Genomic DNA, 20711 nt, shown 5'->3' with positions numbered 1-20711 from the left:
CAGAGTAAACTGTGAACAGCTCGCTGGTACGCCTGTCTTTGCCCCCTCTCACGGTCTCACGCACCCGGGCTCAGTTCCGTGTAGGAATGCTGAGTGGGAGCGCCAGCCTCGCGTCTGGACTCGAAAGCCTTCCACCCCCTAATGGCAGGTTGTGTGTGTCTCTCACGTGGGGGGAGGAATGTGGTCGCCCACAGAGGATCTGCCATGAAAGATCTAAAGACGCACGCTGCTGAGGAGCTTGTTCCTCATGGAGCGTCCCCGAAGGCCAGAAGAATGCAGAAGGTCTCTTTCAAAGCTGCTGGATGCTCTGCCGTTCTAGGCCTGAGATAAGGACCTTGTGACGGCACTGTAACCCCGCGAGATTCAGGAGACATCGCCAGTGCGAGTGGCAATCCGGAAGGAAGAACCTTCAAGGCGGAGTGTCCTTTCCTGTACAAAACGGCGCCCAAGTGGCTGAGGCAGGGAGCATTTTCCTTCACAGAACCGGCATCCTCGTATGCCTGTGGGTTACTCTAAAGAAACGACACTGTGAGCAACCTCTTCGAAAAGGCCTTCGCAAGCGACTTGGAGACAACAGCAGCGCAGTGGAGGCACAGACCATTGTCCTAGAGAGCAGCACAGTGTCTCTAGCAGCGATCGCTTCCCGGAGGATACTTAAGCCACACCGAGATTCCAGCAGGGAGGTTTGCCTTATAGCAGTACAACTCACTCAAGAAAGAGGGATGAGGTGTAGGGCTAATCTACGTGCGCTCATGCTCTGTGTCCCCGAGAAGGTTTCACGGAGCAGAATGCATCACCGACCGCTACCACGTGTGTGCACCAAAGAAGCCCTGTGCCGTGGGTGTTCTCAGGCCGACAGCGAAGACCTAGGTGTGTGCTGCACCCGCGCTCGGTGGTTCACACGTTGCGTGACCCTGTGCCTTTTGAAGATGCTCAGAGTGGGTGGCACCTGCGTGCTGCGAGCGCAAGAGGTGTAGAGTGTAAAGGCCTTTCACACTGGAGGAAAGGCTTGCATCTCATGGAGAAAACGTGTACATCGCCCGGGAGATGGTGGCGCGCTCTTGACACCATTTCCTCTGCCCGTTTAAAACACAAGTGTTTGTACTCGATCTGGGCTGCCTGGTGAAACGCTTGGCAGTCCGCATCACCCTGAGCACCTTTCCTGAAGTTTGATTCGTAGCTGGGTAAACTCGGGCTTCAGAGGCTTAGATGAGACCAAACGTGTTCAGCTTGTGGCGAAAGCCTTTGACCAGAGGCATATAAGCTTGTGCTTGGGGCGAGGGCTAGGCAAGAACGTTTACACACTGGGTTTTTATCTTTACCCTAAGCTGTCCCTTTTGGCTGCAGCAGGCGGAGAGAACCCGCGGAGAGAGAACAGCTGCGAAGTGGATGCACAGAACAGTCACCTCGATACCAGCCCCGGGCTCCCAAGCAACGATCCTTCCCCGCAGGGTACTTAACCCACCCAGGGATTCAAGCAGGGAGTTCGCCTTGTCCAACTCGCACAGGAGACTGGCATGAGACGTAGGGCTCATCTACTTGCGTTCACACTACGTGGCCCGGAGAAGTTCTCACAGAGCCGAATCCAGCACCCTTCCTCCACCACGTGTGTACACAAAGGAGCGCTGGGCAGTGGGTGTTCTCAGGCCAAGAGAGAAGCCCTTGTTCTGTGCTGCACCTGCTGGGTGGTTCAAAGGTTTTCTGACCTTCCTGCTCTGGAAGCTTTTCAGAGCTGAGGCTACGCCTGGGCTGCGAAAGCAGAGAGGCGTAGAGGCCTTTCACACGGAAGGCGTGGGTCTATTTCCCATGGGGAAAGTGTACGTCGCCCAACCCCCACTCCCACCCCACCCCACCCCACCCCACCCCACTCCAACCCACCCCCAGCTGGAGGCGTGCGGGTTGACACCATTTTGTCCTGCCCATGGAAAATACAAAGAGGCGTACACGATTTGGGCTGTCTGGTGAAAGAATTTTGAATCGGCGGCACCCTGAGTACCTTTCCCAAAGTTTGCTTCCTAGCTGGTTAAACTCGGCATTCAGAGGCGAGATGAGAACAAACTTGCTCCGCGTGCGGCGAAGTGCCTTGATGCCCTGCCCTAAATGTTTGAGCTTCTGGCCAGCGTCACGCAAGTACTTTGACACGTAGGATTCTCACTTTTACTCCAAGCTGTCCCTGTTGGCTGAAGCAGTCGGCGTGTCTGTATCGCAGCCTGGGAGGCCGGGCGTTGGGGGAGTCTGCCAAGTGACTGGCCTCCATTTACAGCTAACTGAGAAACTGCGTCGAAGCTTTCGGGAGCCTCTTACAGGGAATGGTTGCAGTTCGGAATTGGAGACTGTGCTGGCAAACGTCAGCAGCTCCTCTCCCTCAGAGGGCTCTTGGTGTGCCGACTCCTAACAGCCAGCACGGTCCCCAGCTCGCGAACGGTCCCATTGCGAGCCGGTCTCGTCCGTGAAAGAGCCACGTGAGGCTGATCTCCAACAGTCGGGCTCCACACCTGGAGCCTTTGGGACAGGGCAGTCCTGAGCCGATGTGCCCACCAGGGGATGCGACCAAAGTTTACGTACCACAGGAAAGCGCATCAAGGCCTCGTGTTCTCTCCATGAAATGAACGTGAGCTTGGAGGGTGATGCGTCAGAGTAAACTGTGAACAGCTCGCTGGTACGCCTGTCTTTGCCCCCTCTCACGGTCTCACGCACCCGGGCTCAGTTCCGTGTAGGAATGCTGAGTGGGAGCGCCAGCCTCGCTTCTGGACTCGAAAGCCTTCCACCCCCTAATGGCAGGTTGTGTGTGTCTCTCACGTGGGGGGAGGAATGAGGTCGCCCACAGAGGTTCTGCCATGAAAGATCTATAGACGCATGCTGCTGAGGAGCTTGTTCCTCATGGAGCGTCCCCGAAGGCCAGAAGAATGCCGAAGGTCTCTTTCAAAGCTGCCGGATGCTCTGCCGTTCTAGGCCTGAGATACGGACCTTGTGACGGCACTGTAACCCCGCGAGATTCAGGAGACATCGCCAGTGCGAGTGGCAATCCGGAAGGAAGAACCTTCAAGGCGGAGGGTCCTTTCCTGTACAAAACGGCGCCCAAGTGGCTGAGGCAGGGAGCATTTTCCTTCACAGAACCGGCATCCTCGTATGCCTGTGGGTTACTCTAAAGAAACGACACTGTGAGCAACCTCTTCGAAAAGGCCTTCGCAAGCGACTTGGAGACAACAGCAGCGCAGTGGAGGCACAGACCATTGTCCTAGAGAGCAGCACAGGGTCTCTAGCAGCGATCGCTTCCGGGAGGATACTTAAGCCACACCGAGATTCCAGCAGGGAGGTTTGCCTTATAGCAGTACAACTCACTCAAGAAAGAGGGATGAGGTGTAGGGCTAATCTACGTGCGTTCACGCACTGTGTCCCCGAGAAGGTTTCACGGAGCAGAATGCATCACCGACCGCTACCACGTGTGTGCACCAAAGAAGCCCTGTGCCGTGGGTGTTCTCAGGCCGACAGCGAAGACCTAGGTGTGTGCTGCACCCGCGCTCGGTGGTTCACACGTTGCGTGACCCTGTGCCTTTGGAAGATGTTCAGAGCGGGTGGCACCTGCGTGCTGCGAGCGCAAGAGGTGTAGAGTGTAGAGGCCTTTCACACTGGAGGAAGGGCTTGCATCTCATGGAGAAAATGTGTACGTCGCCTGGGAGATGGAGGCACGCTCTTGACACCATTTCCTCTGCCCGTTTAAAACACAAGTGTTTGTACTCGATCTGGGCTGCCTGGTGAAACGCTTGGCAGTCCGCATCACCCTGAGCACCTTTCCTGAAGTTTGATTCGTAGCTGGGTAAACTCGGGCTTCAGAGGCTTAGATGAGACCAAACGTGTTCAGCTTGTGGCGAAAGCCTTTGACCAGAGGCATATATGCTTGTGCTTGGGGCGAGGGCTAGGCAAGAACGTTTACACACTGGGTTTTTATCTTTACCCTAAGCTGTCCCTTTTGGCTGCAGCAGGCGGAGAGAACCCGCGGAGAGAGAACAGCTGCGAAGTGGATGCACAGAACAGTCACCTCGATACCAGCCCCGGGCTCCCAAGCAACGATCCTTCCCCGCAGGGTACTTAACACACCCAGGGATTCAAGCAGGGAGTTCGCCTTGTCCAACTCGCACAGGAGACTGGCATGAGACGTAGGGCTCATCTACTTGCGTTCACACTACGTGGCCCGGAGAAGTTCTCACGGAGCCGAATCCAGCACCCTTCCTCCACCACGTGTGTACACAAAGGAGCGCTGGGCAGTGGGTGTTCTCAGGCCAAGAGAGAAGCCCTTGTTCTGTGCTGCACCTGCTGGGTGGTTCAAAGGTTTTCTGACCTTCCTGCTCTGGAAGCTTTTCAGAGCTGAGGCTACGCCTGGGCTGCGAAAGCAGAGAGGCGTAGAGGCCTTTCACACGGAAGGCGTGGGCCTGTTTCCCATGGGGAAAGTGTACGTCGCCCAACCCCCACTCCCACCCCACCCCACCCCACCCCACCCCACTCCACCCCACCCCCAGCTGGAGGCGTGCGGGTTGACACCATTTTGTCCTGCCCATGGAAAATACAAAGAGGCGTACACGATTTGGGCTGTCTGGTGAAAGAATTTTGAATCGGCGGCACCCTGAGTACCTTTCCCGAAGTTTGCTTCCTAGCTGGTTAAACTCGGCATTCAGAGGCGAGATGAGAACAAACTTGCTCCGCGTGCGGCGAAGTGCCTTGATGCCCTGCCCTAAATGTTTGAGCTTCTGGCCAGCGTCACGCAAGTACTTTGACACGTAGGATTCTCACTTTTACTCCAAGCTGTCCCTGTTGGCTGAAGCAGTCGGCGTGTCTGTATCGCAGCCTGGGAGGCCGGGCGTTGGGGGAGTCTGCCAAGTGACTGGCCTCCATTTATAGCTAACTGAGAAACTGCGTCGAAGCTTTCGGGAGCCTCTTACAGGGAATGGTTGCAGTTCGGAATTGGAGACTGTGCTGGCAAACGTCAGCAGCTCCTCTCCCTCAGAGGGCTCTTGGTGTGCCGACTCCTACCAGCCAGCACGGTCCCCAGCTCGCGAACGGTCCCATTGCGAGCCGGTCTCGTCCGTGAAAGAGCCACGTGAGGCTGATCTCCAAGAGTCGGGCTCCACACCTGGAGCCTTTGGGACAGGGCAGTCCTGAGCCGATGTGCCCACCAGGGGACGCGACCAAAGTTTACGTACCACAGGAAAGCGCATCAAGGCCTCGTGTTCTCTCCATGAAATGAACGTGAGCTTGAAGGGTGATGCGTCAGCGTGCACCGTGAACAGCTCGCTGGTACGCCTGTCTTTGCCCCCTCTCACGGTCTCACGCACCCGGGCTCAGTTCCGTGCAAGAATGCTGAGTGGGAGCGCCAGCCTCGCTTCTGGACTCGAAAGCCTTCCACCCCCTAATGGCAGGTTGTGTGTGTCTCTCACGTGGGGGGAGGTATGAGGTCGCCCACAGAGGATCTGCCATGAAAGATCTAAAGACGCACGCTGCTGAGGAGCTTGTTCCTCATGGAGCGTCCCCGAAGGCCAGAAGAATGCCGAAGGTCTCTTTCAAAGCTGCCGGACGCTCTGCCGTTCTAGGCCTGAGATAAGGACCTTGTGACGGCACTGTAACCCCGCGAGATTCAGGAGACATCGCCAGTGCGAGTGGCAATCCGGAAGGAAGAACCTTCAAGGCGGAGGGTCCTTTCCTGTACAAAACGGCGCCCAAGTGGCTGAGGCAGGGAGCATTTTCCTTCACAGAACCGGCATCCTCGTATGCCTGTGGGTTACTCTAAAGAAACGACACTGTGAGCAACCTCTTCGAAAAGGCCTTCGCAAGCGACTTGGAGACAACAGCAGCGCAGTGGAGGCACAGACCATTGTCCTAGAGAGCAGCACAGTGTCTCTAGCAGCGATCGCTTCCCGGAGGATACGTAAGCCACACCGAGATTCCAGCAGGGAGGTTTGCCTTATAGCAGTACAACTCACTCAAGAAAGAGGGATGAGGTGTAGGGCTAATCTACGTGCGCTCAGGCTCTGTGTCCCCGAGAAGGTTTCACGGAGCAGAATGCATCACCGACCGCTACCACGTGTGTGCACCAAAGAAGCCCTGTGCCGTGGGTGTTCTCAGGCCGACAGCGAAGACCTAGGTGTGTGCTGCACCCGCGCTCGGTGGTTCACACGTTGTGTGACCCTGTGCCTTTGGAAGATGTTCAGAGCGGGTGGCACCTGCGTGCTGCGAGCGCAAGAGGTGCAGAGTGTAGAGGCCTTTCACACTGGAGGAAGGGCTTGCATCTCATGGAGAAAATGTGTACGTCGCCCGGGAGATGGAGGCACGCTCTTGACACCATTTCCTCTGCCCGTTTAAAACACAAGTGTTTGTAGTCGATCTGGGCTGCCTGGTGAAACGCTTGGCAGTCCGCATCACCCTGAGCACCTTTCCTGAAGTTTGATTCGTAGCTGGGTAAACTCGGGCTTCAGAGGCTTAGATGAGACCAAACGTGTTCAGCTTGTGGCGAAAGCCTTTGACCAGAGGCATATATGCTTGTGCTTGGGGCGAGGGCTAGGCAAGAACGTTTACACACTGGGTTTTTATCTTTACCCTAAGCTGTCCCTTTTGGCTGCAGCAGGCGGAGAGAACCCGCGGAGAGAGAACAGCTGCGAAGTGGATGCACAGAACAGTCACCTCGATACCAGCCCCGGGCTCCCAAGCAACGATCCTTCCCCGCAGGGTACTTAACCCACCCAGGGATTCAAGCAGGGAGTTCGCCTTGTCCAACTCGCACAGGAGACTGGCATGAGACGTAGGGCTCATCTACTTGCGTTCACACTACGTGGCCCGGAGAAGTTCTCACGGAGCCGAATCCAGCACCCTTCCTCCACCACGTGTGTACACAAAGGAGCGCTGGGCAGTGGGTGTTCTCAGGCCAAGAGAGAAGCCCTTGTTCTGTGCTGCACCTGCTGGGTGGTTCAAAGGTTTTCTGACCTTCCTGCTCTGGAAGCTTTTCAGAGCTGAGGCTACGCCTGGGCTGCGAAAGCAGAGAGGCGTAGAGGCCTTTCACACGGAAGGCGTGGGCCTGTTTCCCATGGGGAAAGTGTACGTCGCCCAACCCCCACTCCCACCCCACCCCACCCCACCCCACCCCACCCCACTCCAACCCACCCCCAGCTGGAGGCGTGCGGGTTGACACCATTTTGTCCTGCCCATGGAAAATACAAAGAGGCGTACACGATTTGGGCTGTCTGGTGAAAGAATTTTGAATCGGCGGCACCCTGAGTACCTTTCCCGAAGTTTGCTTCCTAGCTGGTTAAACTCGGCATTCAGAGGCGAGATGAGAACAAACTTGCTCCGCGTGCGGCGAAGTGCCTTGATGCCCTGCCCTAAATGTTTGAGCTTCTGGCCAGCCTCACGCAAGTCCTTTGACACGTAGGATTCTCACTTTTACTCCAAGCTGTCCCTGTTGGCTGAAGCAGTCGGCGTGTCTGTATCGCAGCCTGGGAGGCCGGGCGTTGGGGGAGTCTGCCAAGTGGCTGGCCTCCATTTATAGCTAACTGAGAAACGGCGTCGAAGCTTTCGGGAGCCTCTTACAGGGAATGGTTGCAGTTCGGAATTGGAGACTGTGCTGGCAAACGTCAGCAGCTCCTCTCCCTCGGAGGGCTCTTGGTGTGCCGACTCCTAACAGCCAGCACGGTCCCCAGCTCGCGAACGGTCCCATTGCGAGCCGGTCTCGTCCGTGAAAGAGCCACGTGAGGCTGATCTCCAAGAGTCGGGCTCCACACCTGGAGCCTTTGGGACAGGGCAGTCCTGAGCCGATGTGCCCACCAGGGGACGCGACCAAAGTTTACGTACCACAGGAAAGCGCATCAAGGCCTCGTGTTCTCTCCATGAAATGAACGTGAGCTTGAAGGGTGATGCGTCAGCGTGCACCGTGAACAGCTCGCTGGTACGCCTGTCTTTGCCCCCTCTCACGGTCTCGCGCACCGGGGCTCAGTTCCGTGCAGGAATGCTGAGTGGGAGCGCCAGCCTCGCTTCTGGACTCGAAAGCCTTCCACCCCCTAATGGCAGGTTGTGTGTGTCTCTCACGTGGGGGGAGGAATGAGGTCGCCCACAGAGGTTCTGCCATGAAAGATCTAAAGACGCACGCTGCTGAGGAGCTTGTTCCTCATGGAGCGTCCCCGAAGGCCAGAAGAATGCCGAAGGTCTCTTTCAAAGCTGCCGGACGCTCTGCCGTTCTAGGCCTGAGATAAGGACCTTGTGACGGCACTGTAACCCCGCGAGATTCAGGAGACATCGCCAGTGCGAGTGGCAATCCGGAAGGAAGAACCTTCAAGGCGGAGTGTCCTTTCCTGTACAAAACGGCGCCCAAGCGGCTGAGGCAGGGAGCATTTTCCTTCACAGAACCGGCATCCTCGTATGCCTGTGGGTTACTCTAAAGAAACGACACTGTGAGCAACCTCTTCGAAAAGGCCTTCGCAAGCGACTTGGAGACAACAGCAGCGCAGTGGAGGCACAGACCATTGTCCTAGAGAGCAGCACAGTGTCTCTAGCAGCGATCGCTTCCCGGAGGATACGTAAGCCACACCGAGATTCCAGCAGGGAGGTTTGCCTTATAGCAGTACAACTCACTCAAGAAAGAGGGATGAGGTGTAGGGCTAATCTACGTGCGCTCAGGCTCTGTGTCCCCGAGAAGGTTTCACGGAGCAGAATGCATCACCGACCGCTACCACGTGTGTGCACCAAAGAAGCCCTGTGCCGTGGGTGTTCTCAGGCCGACAGCGAAGACCTAGGTGTGTGCTGCACCCGCGCTCGGTGGTTCACACGTTGTGTGACCCTGTGCCTTTGGAAGATGTTCAGAGCGGGTGGCACCTGCGTGCTGCGAGCGCAAGAGGTGCAGAGTGTAGAGGCCTTTCACACTGGAGGAAGGGCTTGCATCTCATGGAGAAAATGTGTACGTCGCCCGGGAGATGGAGGCACGCTCTTGACACCATTTCCTCTGCCCGTTTAAAACACAAGTGTTTGTAGTCGATCTGGGCTGCCTGGTGAAACGCTTGGCAGTCCGCATCACCCTGAGCACCTTTCCTGAAGTTTGATTCGTAGCTGGGTAAACTCGGGCTTCAGAGGCTTAGATGAGACCAAACGTGTTCAGCTTGTGGCGAAAGCCTTTGACCAGAGGCATATATGCTTGTGCTTGGGGCGAGGGCTAGGCAAGAACGTTTACACACTGGGTTTTTATCTTTACCCTAAGCTGTCCCTTTTGGCTGCAGCAGGCGGAGAGAACCCGCGGAGAGAGAACAGCTGCGAAGTGGATGCACAGAACAGTCACCTCGATACCAGCCCCGGGCTCCCAAGCAACGATCCTTCCCCGCAGGGTACTTAACCCACCCAGGGATTCAAGCAGGGAGTTCGCCTTGTCCAACTCGCACAGGAGACTGGCATGAGACGTAGGGCTCATCTACTTGCGTTCACACTACGTGGCCCGGAGAAGTTCTCACGGAGCCGAATCCAGCACCCTTCCTCCACCACGTGTGTACACAAAGGAGCGCTGGGCAGTGGGTGTTCTCAGGCCAAGAGAGAAGCCCTTGTTCTGTGCTGCACCTGCTGGGTGGTTCAAAGGTTTTCTGACCTTCCTGCTCTGGAAGCTTTTCAGAGCTGAGGCTACGCCTGGGCTGCGAAAGCAGAGAGGCGTAGAGGCCTTTCACACGGAAGGCGTGGGCCTGTTTCCCATGGGGAAAGTGTACGTCGCCCAACCCCCACTCCCACCCCACCCCACCCCACCCCACCCCACCCCACTCCAACCCACCCCCAGCTGGAGGCGTGCGGGTTGACACCATTTTGTCCTGCCCATGGAAAATACAAAGAGGCGTACACGATTTGGGCTGTCTGGTGAAAGAATTTTGAATCGGCGGCACCCTGAGTACCTTTCCCGAAGTTTGCTTCCTAGCTGGTTAAACTCGGCATTCAGAGGCGAGATGAGAACAAACTTGCTCCGCGTGCGGCGAAGTGCCTTGATGCCCTGCCCTAAATGTTTGAGCTTCTGGCCAGCCTCACGCAAGTCCTTTGACACGTAGGATTCTCACTTTTACTCCAAGCTGTCCCTGTTGGCTGAAGCAGTCGGCGTGTCTGTATCGCAGCCTGGGAGGCCGGGCGTTGGGGGAGTCTGCCAAGTGGCTGGCCTCCATTTATAGCTAACTGAGAAACGGCGTCGAAGCTTTCGGGAGCCTCTTACAGGGAATGGTTGCAGTTCGGAATTGGAGACTGTGCTGGCAAACGTCAGCAGCTCCTCTCCCTCGGAGGGCTCTTGGTGTGCCGACTCCTAACAGCCAGCACGGTCCCCAGCTCGCGAACGGTCCCATTGCGAGCCGGTCTCGTCCGTGAAAGAGCCACGTGAGGCTGATCTCCAAGAGTCGGGCTCCACACCTGGAGCCTTTGGGACAGGGCAGTCCTGAGCCGATGTGCCCACCAGGGGACGCGACCAAAGTTTACGTACCACAGGAAAGCGCATCAAGGCCTCGTGTTCTCTCCATGAAATGAACGTGAGCTTGAAGGGTGATGCGTCAGCGTGCACCGTGAACAGCTCGCTGGTACGCCTGTCTTTGCCCCCTCTCACGGTCTCACGCACCGGGGCTCAGTTCCGTGCAGGAATGCTGAGTGGGAGCGCCAGCCTCGCTTCTGGACTCGAAAGCCTTCCACCCCCTAATGGCAGGTTGTGTGTGTCTCTCACGTGGGGGGAGGAATGAGGTCGCCCACAGAGGTTCTGCCATGAAAGATCTAAAGACGCACGCTGCTGAGGAGCTTGTTCCTCATGGAGCGTCCCCGAAGGCCAGAAGAATGCCGAAGGTCTCTTTCAAAGCTGCCGGACGCTCTGCCGTTCTAGGCCTGAGATAAGGACCTTGTGACGGCACTGTAACCCCGCGAGATTCAGGAGACATCGCCAGTGCGAGTGGCAATCCGGAAGGAAGAACCTTCAAGGCGGAGTGTCCTTTCCTGTACAAAACGGCGCCCAAGCGGCTGAGGCAGGGAGCATTTTCCTTCACAGAACCGGCATCCTCGTATGCCTGTGGGTTACTCTAAAGAAACGACACTGTGAGCAACCTCTTCGAAAAGGCCTTCGCAAGCGACTTGGAGACAACAGCAGCGCAGTGGAGGCACAGACCATTGTCCTAGAGAGCAGCACAGTGTCTCTAGCAGCGATCGCTTCCCGGAGGATACGTAAGCCACACCGAGATTCCAGCAGGGAGGTTTGCCTTATAGCAGTACAACTCACTCAAGAAAGAGGGATGAGGTGTAGGGCTAATCTACGTGCGCTCAGGCTCTGTGTCCCCGAGAAGGTTTCACGGAGCAGAATGCATCACCGACCGCTACCACGTGTGTGCACCAAAGAAGCCCTGTGCCGTGGGTGTTCTCAGGCCGACAGCGAAGACCTAGGTGTGTGCTGCACCCGCGCTCGGTGGTTCACACGTTGTGTGACCCTGTGCCTTTGGAAGATGTTCAGAGCGGGTGGCACCTGCGTGCTGCGAGCGCAAGAGGTGCAGAGTGTAGAGGCCTTTCACACTGGAGGAAGGGCTTGCATCTCATGGAGAAAATGTGTACGTCGCCCGGGAGATGGAGGCACGCTCTTGACACCATTTCCTCTGCCCGTTTAAAACACAAGTGTTTGTAGTCGATCTGGGCTGCCTGGTGAAACGCTTGGCAGTCCGCATCACCCTGAGCACCTTTCCTGAAGTTTGATTCGTAGCTGGGTAAACTCGGGCTTCAGAGGCTTAGATGAGACCAAACGTGTTCAGCTTGTGGCGAAAGCCTTTGACCAGAGGCATATATGCTTGTGCTTGGGGCGAGGGCTAGGCAAGAACGTTTACACACTGGGTTTTTATCTTTACCCTAAGCTGTCCCTTTTGGCTGCAGCAGGCGGAGAGAACCCGCGGAGAGAGAACAGCTGCGAAGTGGATGCACAGAACAGTCACCTCGATACCAGCCCCGGGCTCCCAAGCAACGATCCTTCCCCGCAGGGTACTTAACCCACCCAGGGATTCAAGCAGGGAGTTCGCCTTGTCCAACTCGCACAGGAGACTGGCATGAGACGTAGGGCTCATCTACTTGCGTTCACACTACGTGGCCCGGAGAAGTTCTCACGGAGCCGAATCCAGCACCCTTCCTCCACCACGTGTGTACACAAAGGAGCGCTGGGCAGTGGGTGTTCTCAGGCCAAGAGAGAAGCCCTTGTTCTGTGCTGCACCTGCTGGGTGGTTCAAAGGTTTTCTGACCTTCCTGCTCTGGAAGCTTTTCAGAGCTGAGGCTACGCCTGGGCTGCGAAAGCAGAGAGGCGTAGAGGCCTTTCACACGGAAGGCGTGGGCCTGTTTCCCATGGGGAAAGTGTACGTCGCCCAACCCCCACTCCCACCCCACCCCACCCCACCCCACCCCACCCCACTCCAACCCACCCCCAGCTGGAGGCGTGCGGGTTGACACCATTTTGTCCTGCCCATGGAAAATACAAAGAGGCGTACACGATTTGGGCTGTCTGGTGAAAGAATTTTGAATCGGCGGCACCCTGAGTACCTTTCCCGAAGTTTGCTTCCTAGCTGGTTAAACTCGGCATTCAGAGGCGAGATGAGAACAAACTTGCTCCGCGTGCGGCGAAGTGCCTTGATGCCCTGCCCTAAATGTTTGAGCTTCTGGCCAGCCTCACGCAAGTCCTTTGACACGTAGGATTCTCACTTTTACTCCAAGCTGTCCCTGTTGGCTGAAGCAGTCGGCGTGTCTGTATCGCAGCCTGGGAGGCCGGGCGTTGGGGGAGTCTGCCAAGTGGCTGGCCTCCATTTATAGCTAACTGAGAAACGGCGTCGAAGCTTTCGGGAGCCTCTTACAGGGAATGGTTGCAGTTCGGAATTGGAGACTGTGCTGGCAAACGTCAGCAGCTCCTCTCCCTCGGAGGGCTCTTGGTGTGCCGACTCCTAACAGCCAGCACGGTCCCCAGCTCGCGAACGGTCCCATTGCGAGCCGGTCTCGTCCGTGAAAGAGCCACGTGAGGCTGATCTCCAAGAGTCGGGCTCCACACCTGGAGCCTTTGGGACAGGGCAGTCCTGAGCCGATGTGCCCACCAGGGGACGCGACCAAAGTTTACGTACCACAGGAAAGCGCATCAAGGCCTCGTGTTCTCTCCATGAAATGAACGTGAGCTTGAAGGGTGATGCGTCAGCGTGCACCGTGAACAGCTCGCTGGTACGCCTGTCTTTGCCCCCTCTCACGGTCTCGCGCACCGGGGCTCAGTTCCGTGCAGGAATGCTGAGTGGGAGCGCCAGCCTCGCTTCTGGACTCGAAAGCCTTCCACCCCCTAATGGCAGGTTGTGTGTGTCTCTCACGTGGGGGGAGGAATGAGGTCGCCCACAGAGGTTCTGCCATGAAAGATCTAAAGACGCACGCTGCTGAGGAGCTTGTTCCTCATGGAGCGTCCCCGAAGGCCAGAAGAATGCCGAAGGTCTCTTTCAAAGCTGCCGGACGCTCTGCCGTTCTAGGCCTGAGATAAGGACCTTGTGACGGCACTGTAACCCCGCGAGATTCAGGAGACATCGCCAGTGCGAGTGGCAATCCGGAAGGAAGAACCTTCAAGGCGGAGTGTCCTTTCCTGTACAAAACGGCGCCCAAGCGGCTGAGGCAGGGAGCATTTTCCTTCACAGAACCGGCATCCTCGTATGCCTGTGGGTTACTCTAAAGAAACGACACTGTGAGCAACCTCTTCGAAAAGGCCTTCGCAAGCGACTTGGAGACAACAGCAGCGCAGTGGAGGCACAGACCATTGTCCTAGAGAGCAGCACAGTGTCTCTAGCAGCGATCGCTTCCCGGAGGATACGTAAGCCACACCGAGATTCCAGCAGGGAGGTTTGCCTTATAGCAGTACAACTCACTCAAGAAAGAGGGATGAGGTGTAGGGCTAATCTACGTGCGCTCAGGCTCTGTGTCCCCGAGAAGGTTTCACGGAGCAGAATGCATCACCGACCGCTACCACGTGTGTGCACCAAAGAAGCCCTGTGCCGTGGGTGTTCTCAGGCCGACAGCGAAGACCTAGGTGTGTGCTGCACCCGCGCTCGGTGGTTCACACGTTGTGTGACCCTGTGCCTTTGGAAGATGTTCAGAGCGGGTGGCACCTGCGTGCTGCGAGCGCAAGAGGTGCAGAGTGTAGAGGCCTTTCACACTGGAGGAAGGGCTTGCATCTCATGGAGAAAATGTGTACGTCGCCCGGGAGATGGAGGCACGCTCTTGACACCATTTCCTCTGCCCGTTTAAAACACAAGTGTTTGTAGTCGATCTGGGCTGCCTGGTGAAACGCTTGGCAGTCCGCATCACCCTGAGCACCTTTCCTGAAGTTTGATTCGTAGCTGGGTAAACTCGGGCTTCAGAGGCTTAGATGAGACCAAACGTGTTCAGCTTGTGGCGAAAGCCTTTGACCAGAGGCATATATGCTTGTGCTTGGGGCGAGGGCTAGGCAAGAACGTTTACACACTGGGTTTTTATCTTTACCCTAAGCTGTCCCTTTTGGCTGCAGCAGGCGGAGAGAACCCGCGGAGAGAGAACAGCTGCGAAGTGGATGCACAGAACAGTCACCTCGATACCAGCCCCGGGCTCCCAAGCAACGATCCTTCCCCGCAGGGTACTTAACCCACCCAGGGATTCAAGCAGGGAGTTCGCCTTGTCCAACTCGCACAGGAGACTGGCATGAGACGTAGGGCTCATCTACTTGCGTTCACACTACGTGGCCCGGAGAAGTTCTCACGGAGCCGAATCCAGCACCCTTCCTCCACCACGTGTGTACACAAAGGAGCGCTGGGCAGTGGGTGTTCTCAGGCCAAGAGAGAAGCCCTTGTTCTGTGCTGCACCTGCTGGGTGGTTCAAAGGTTTTCTGACCTTCCTGCTCTGGAAGCTTTTCAGAGCTGAGGCTACGCCTGGGCTGCGAAAGCAGAGAGGCGTAGAGGCCTTTCACACGGAAGGCGTGGGCCTGTTTCCCATGGGGAAAGTGTACGTCGCCCAACCCCCACTCCCACCCCACCCCACCCCACCCCACCCCACCCCACTCCAACCCACCCCCAGCTGGAGGCGTGCGGGTTGACACCATTTTGTCCTGCCCATGGAAAATACAAAGAGGCGTACACGATTTGGGCTGTCTGGTGAAAGAATTTTGAATCGGCGGCACCCTGAGTACCTTTCCCGAAGTTTGCTTCCTAGCTGGTTAAACTCGGCATTCAGAGGCGAGATGAGAACAAACTTGCTCCGCGTGCGGCGAAGTGCCTTGATGCCCTGCCCTAAATGTTTGAGCTTCTGGCCAGCCTCACGCAAGTCCTTTGACACGTAGGATTCTCACTTTTACTCCAAGCTGTCCCTGTTGGCTGAAGCAGTCGGCGTGTCTGTATCGCAGCCTGGGAGGCCGGGCGTTGGGGGAGTCTGCCAAGTGGCTGGCCTCCATTTATAGCTAACTGAGAAACGGCGTCGAAGCTTTCGGGAGCCTCTTACAGGGAATGGTTGCAGTTCGGAATTGGAGACTGTGCTGGCAAACGTCAGCAGCTCCTCTCCCTCGGAGGGCTCTTGGTGTGCCGACTCCTAACAGCCAGCACGGTCCCCAGCTCGCGAACGGTCCCATTGCGAGCCGGTCTCGTCCGTGAAAGAGCCACGTGAGGCTGATCTCCAAGAGTCGGGCTCCACACCTGGAGCCTTTGGGACAGGGCAGTCCTGAGCCGATGTGCCCACCAGGGGACGCGACCAAAGTTTACGTACCACAGGAAAGCGCATCAAGGCCTCGTGTTCTCTCCATGAAATGAACGTGAGCTTGAAGGGTGATGCGTCAGCGTGCACCGTGAACAGCTCGCTGGTACGCCTGTCTTTGCCCCCTCTCACGGTCTCGCGCACCGGGGCTCAGTTCCGTGCAGGAATGCTGAGTGGGAGCGCCAGCCTCGCTTCTGGACTCGAAAGCCTTCCACCCCCTAATGGCAGGTTGTGTGTGTCTCTCACGTGGGGGGAGGAATGAGGTCGCCCACAGAGGTTCTGCCATGAAAGATCTAAAGACGCACGCTGCTGAGGAGCTTGTTCCTCATGGAGCGTCCCCGAAGGCCAGAAGAATGCCGAAGGTCTCTTTCAAAGCTGCCGGACGCTCTGCCGTTCTAGGCCTGAGATAAGGACCTTGTGACGGCACTGTAACCCCGCGAGATTCAGGAGACATCGCCAGTGCGAGTGGCAATCCGGAAGGAAGAACCTTCAAGGCGGAGTGTCCTTTCCTGTACAAAACGGCGCCCAAGCGGCTGAGGCAGGGAGCATTTTCCTTCACAGAACCGGCATCCTCGTATGCCTGTGGGTTACTCTAAAGAAACGACACTGTGAGCAACCTCTTCGAAAAGGCCTTCGCAAGCGACTTGGAGACAACAGCAGCGCAGTGGAGGCACAGACCATTGTCCTAGAGAGCAGCACAGTGTCTCTAGCAGCGATCGCTTCCCGGAGGATACGTAAGCCACACCGAGATTCCAGCAGGGAGGTTTGCCTTATAGCAGTACAACTCACTCAAGAAAGAGGGATGAGGTGTAGGGCTAATCTACGTGCGCTCAGGCTCTGTGTCCCCGAGAAGGTTTCACGGAGCAGAATGCATCACCGACCGCTACCACGTGTGTGCACCAAAGAAGCCCTGTGCCGTGGGTGTTCTCAGGCCGACAGCGAAGACCTAGGTGTGTGCTGCACCCGCGCTCGGTGGTTCACACGTTGTGTGACCCTGTGCCTTTGGAAGATGTTCAGAGCGGGTGGCACCTGCGTGCTGCGAGCGCAAGAGGTGCAGAGTGTAGAGGCCTTTCACACTGGAGGAAGGGCTTGCATCTCATGGAGAAAATGTGTACGTCGCCCGGGAGATGGAGGCACGCTCTTGACACCATTTCCTCTGCCCGTTTAAAACACAAGTGTTTGTAGTCGATCTGGGCTGCCTGGTGAAACGCTTGGCAGTCCGCATCACCCTGAGCACCTTTCCTGAAGTTTGATTCGTAGCTGGGTAAACTCGGGCTTCAGAGGCTTAGATGAGACCAAACGTGTTCAGCTTGTGGCGAAAGCCTTTGACCAGAGGCATATATGCTTGTGCTTGGGGCGAGGGCTAGGCAAGAACGTTTACACACTGGGTTTTTATCTTTACCCTAAGCTGTCCCTTTTGGCTGCAGCAGGCGGAGAGAACCCGCGGAGAGAGAACAGCTGCGAAGTGGATGCACAGAACAGTCACCTCGATACCAGCCCCGGGCTCCCAAGCAACGATCCTTCCCCGCAGGGTACTTAACCCACCCAGGGATTCAAGCAGGGAGTTCGCCTTGTCCAACTCGCACAGGAGACTGGCATGAGACGTAGGGCTCATCTACTTGCGTTCACACTACGTGGCCCGGAGAAGTTCTCACGGAGCCGAATCCAGCACCCTTCCTCCACCACGTGTGTACACAAAGGAGCGCTGGGCAGTGGGTGTTCTCAGGCCAAGAGAGAAGCCCTTGTTCTGTGCTGCACCTGCTGGGTGGTTCAAAGGTTTTCTGACCTTCCTGCTCTGGAAGCTTTTCAGAGCTGAGGCTACGCCTGGGCTGCGAAAGCAGAGAGGCGTAGAGGCCTTTCACACGGAAGGCGTGGGCCTGTTTCCCATGGGGAAAGTGTACGTCGCCCAACCCCCACTCCCACCCCACCCCACCCCACCCCACCCCACCCCACTCCAACCCACCCCCAGCTGGAGGCGTGCGGGTTGACACCATTTTGTCCTGCCCATGGAAAATACAAAGAGGCGTACACGATTTGGGCTGTCTGGTGAAAGAATTTTGAATCGGCGGCACCCTGAGTACCTTTCCCGAAGTTTGCTTCCTAGCTGGTTAAACTCGGCATTCAGAGGCGAGATGAGAACAAACTTGCTCCGCGTGCGGCGAAGTGCCTTGATGCCCTGCCCTAAATGTTTGAGCTTCTGGCCAGCCTCACGCAAGTCCTTTGACACGTAGGATTCTCACTTTTACTCCAAGCTGTCCCTGTTGGCTGAAGCAGTCGGCGTGTCTGTATCGCAGCCTGGGAGGCCGGGCGTTGGGGGAGTCTGCCAAGTGGCTGGCCTCCATTTATAGCTAACTGAGAAACGGCGTCGAAGCTTTCGGGAGCCTCTTACAGGGAATGGTTGCAGTTCGGAATTGGAGACTGTGCTGGCAAACGTCAGCAGCTCCTCTCCCTCGGAGGGCTCTTGGTGTGCCGACTCCTAACAGCCAGCACGGTCCCCAGCTCGCGAACGGTCCCATTGCGAGCCGGTCTCGTCCGTGAAAGAGCCACGTGAGGCTGATCTCCAAGAGTCGGGCTCCACACCTGGAGCCTTTGGGACAGGGCAGTCCTGAGCCGATGTGCCCACCAGGGGACGCGACCAAAGTTTACGTACCACAGGAAAGCGCATCAAGGCCTCGTGTTCTCTCCATGAAATGAACGTGAGCTTGAAGGGTGATGCGTCAGCGTGCACCGTGAACAGCTCGCTGGTACGCCTGTCTTTGCCCCCTCTCACGGTCTCGCGCACCGGGGCTCAGTTCCGTGCAGGAATGCTGAGTGGGAGCGCCAGCCTCGCTTCTGGACTCGAAAGCCTTCCACCCCCTAATGGCAGGTTGTGTGTGTCTCTCACGTGGGGGGAGGAATGAGGTCGCCCACAGAGGTTCTGCCATGAAAGATCTAAAGACGCACGCTGCTGAGGAGCTTGTTCCTCATGGAGCGTCCCCGAAGGCCAGAAGAATGCCGAAGGTCTCTTTCAAAGCTGCCGGACGCTCTGCCGTTCTAGGCCTGAGATAAGGACCTTGTGACGGCACTGTAACCCCGCGAGATTCAGGAGACATCGCCAGTGCGAGTGGCAATCCGGAAGGAAGAACCTTCAAGGCGGAGTGTCCTTTCCTGTACAAAACGGCGCCCAAGCGGCTGAGGCAGGGAGCATTTTCCTTCACAGAACCGGCATCCTCGTATGCCTGTGGGTTACTCTAAAGAAACGACACTGTGAGCAACCTCTTCGAAAAGGCCTTCGCAAGCGACTTGGAGACAACAGCAGCGCAGTGGAGGCACAGACCATTGTCCTAGAGAGCAGCACAGTGTCTCTAGCAGCGATCGCTTCCCGGAGGATACGTAAGCCACACCGAGATTCCAGCAGGGAGGTTTGCCTTATAGCAGTACAACTCACTCAAGAAAGAGGGATGAGGTGTAGGGCTAATCTACGTGCGCTCAGGCTCTGTGTCCCCGAGAAGGTTTCACGGAGCAGAATGCATCACCGACCGCTACCACGTGTGTGCACCAAAGAAGCCCTGTGCCGTGGGTGTTCTCAGGCCGACAGCGAAGACCTAGGTGTGTGCTGCACCCGCGCTCGGTGGTTCACACGTTGTGTGACCCTGTGCCTTTGGAAGATGTTCAGAGCGGGTGGCACCTGCGTGCTGCGAGCGCAAGAGGTGCAGAGTGTAGAGGCCTTTCACACTGGAGGAAGGGCTTGCATCTCATGGAGAAAATGTGTACGTCGCCCGGGAGATGGAGGCACGCTCTTGACACCATTTCCTCTGCCCGTTTAAAACACAAGTGTTTGTAGTCGATCTGGGCTGCCTGGTGAAACGCTTGGCAGTCCGCATCACCCTGAGCACCTTTCCTGAAGTTTGATTCGTAGCTGGGTAAACTCGGGCTTCAGAGGCTTAGATGAGACCAAACGTGTTCAGCTTGTGGCGAAAGCCTTTGACCAGAGGCATATATGCTTGTGCTTGGGGCGAGGGCTAGGCAAGAACGTTTACACACTGGGTTTTTATCTTTACCCTAAGCTGTCCCTTTTGGCTGCAGCAGGCGGAGAGAACCCGCGGAGAGAGAACAGCTGCGAAGTGGATGCACAGAACAGTCACCTCGATACCAGCCCCGGGCTCCCAAGCAACGATCCTTCCCCGCAGGGTACTTAACCCACCCAGGGATTCAAGCAGGGAGTTCGCCTTGTCCAACTCGCACAGGAGACTGGCATGAGACGTAGGGCTCATCTACTTGCGTTCACACTACGTGGCCCGGAGAAGTTCTCACGGAGCCGAATCCAGCACCCTTCCTCCACCACGTGTGTACACAAAGGAGCGCTGGGCAGTGGGTGTTCTCAGGCCAAGAGAGAAGCCCTTGTTCTGTGCTGCACCTGCTGGGTGGTTCAAAGGTTTTCTGACCTTCCTGCTCTGGAAGCTTTTCAGAGCTGAGGCTACGCCTGGGCTGCGAAAGCAGAGAGGCGTAGAGGCCTTTCACACGGAAGGCGTGGGCCTGTTTCCCATGGGGAAAGTGTACGTCGCCCAACCCCCACTCCCACCCCACCCCACCCCACCCCACCCCACCCCACTCCAACCCACCCCCAGCTGGAGGCGTGCGGGTTGACACCATTTTGTCCTGCCCATGGAAAATACAAAGAGGCGTACACGATTTGGGCTGTCTGGTGAAAGAATTTTGAATCGGCGGCACCCTGAGTACCTTTCCCGAAGTTTGCTTCCTAGCTGGTTAAACTCGGCATTCAGAGGCGAGATGAGAACAAACTTGCTCCGCGTGCGGCGAAGTGCCTTGATGCCCTGCCCTAAATGTTTGAGCTTCTGGCCAGCCTCACGCAAGTCCTTTGACACGTAGGATTCTCACTTTTACTCCAAGCTGTCCCTGTTGGCTGAAGCAGTCGGCGTGTCTGTATCGCAGCCTGGGAGGCCGGGCGTTGGGGGAGTCTGCCAAGTGGCTGG

The sequence above is a fragment of the Orcinus orca genome, chromosome 14, assembly GCF_937001465.1.
Source record: "Orcinus orca chromosome 14, mOrcOrc1.1, whole genome shotgun sequence".
In the NCBI taxonomy this organism is placed as follows: domain Eukaryota; kingdom Metazoa; phylum Chordata; class Mammalia; order Artiodactyla; family Delphinidae; genus Orcinus; species Orcinus orca.
Note: the sequence above shows the minus strand (reverse complement) of the source record.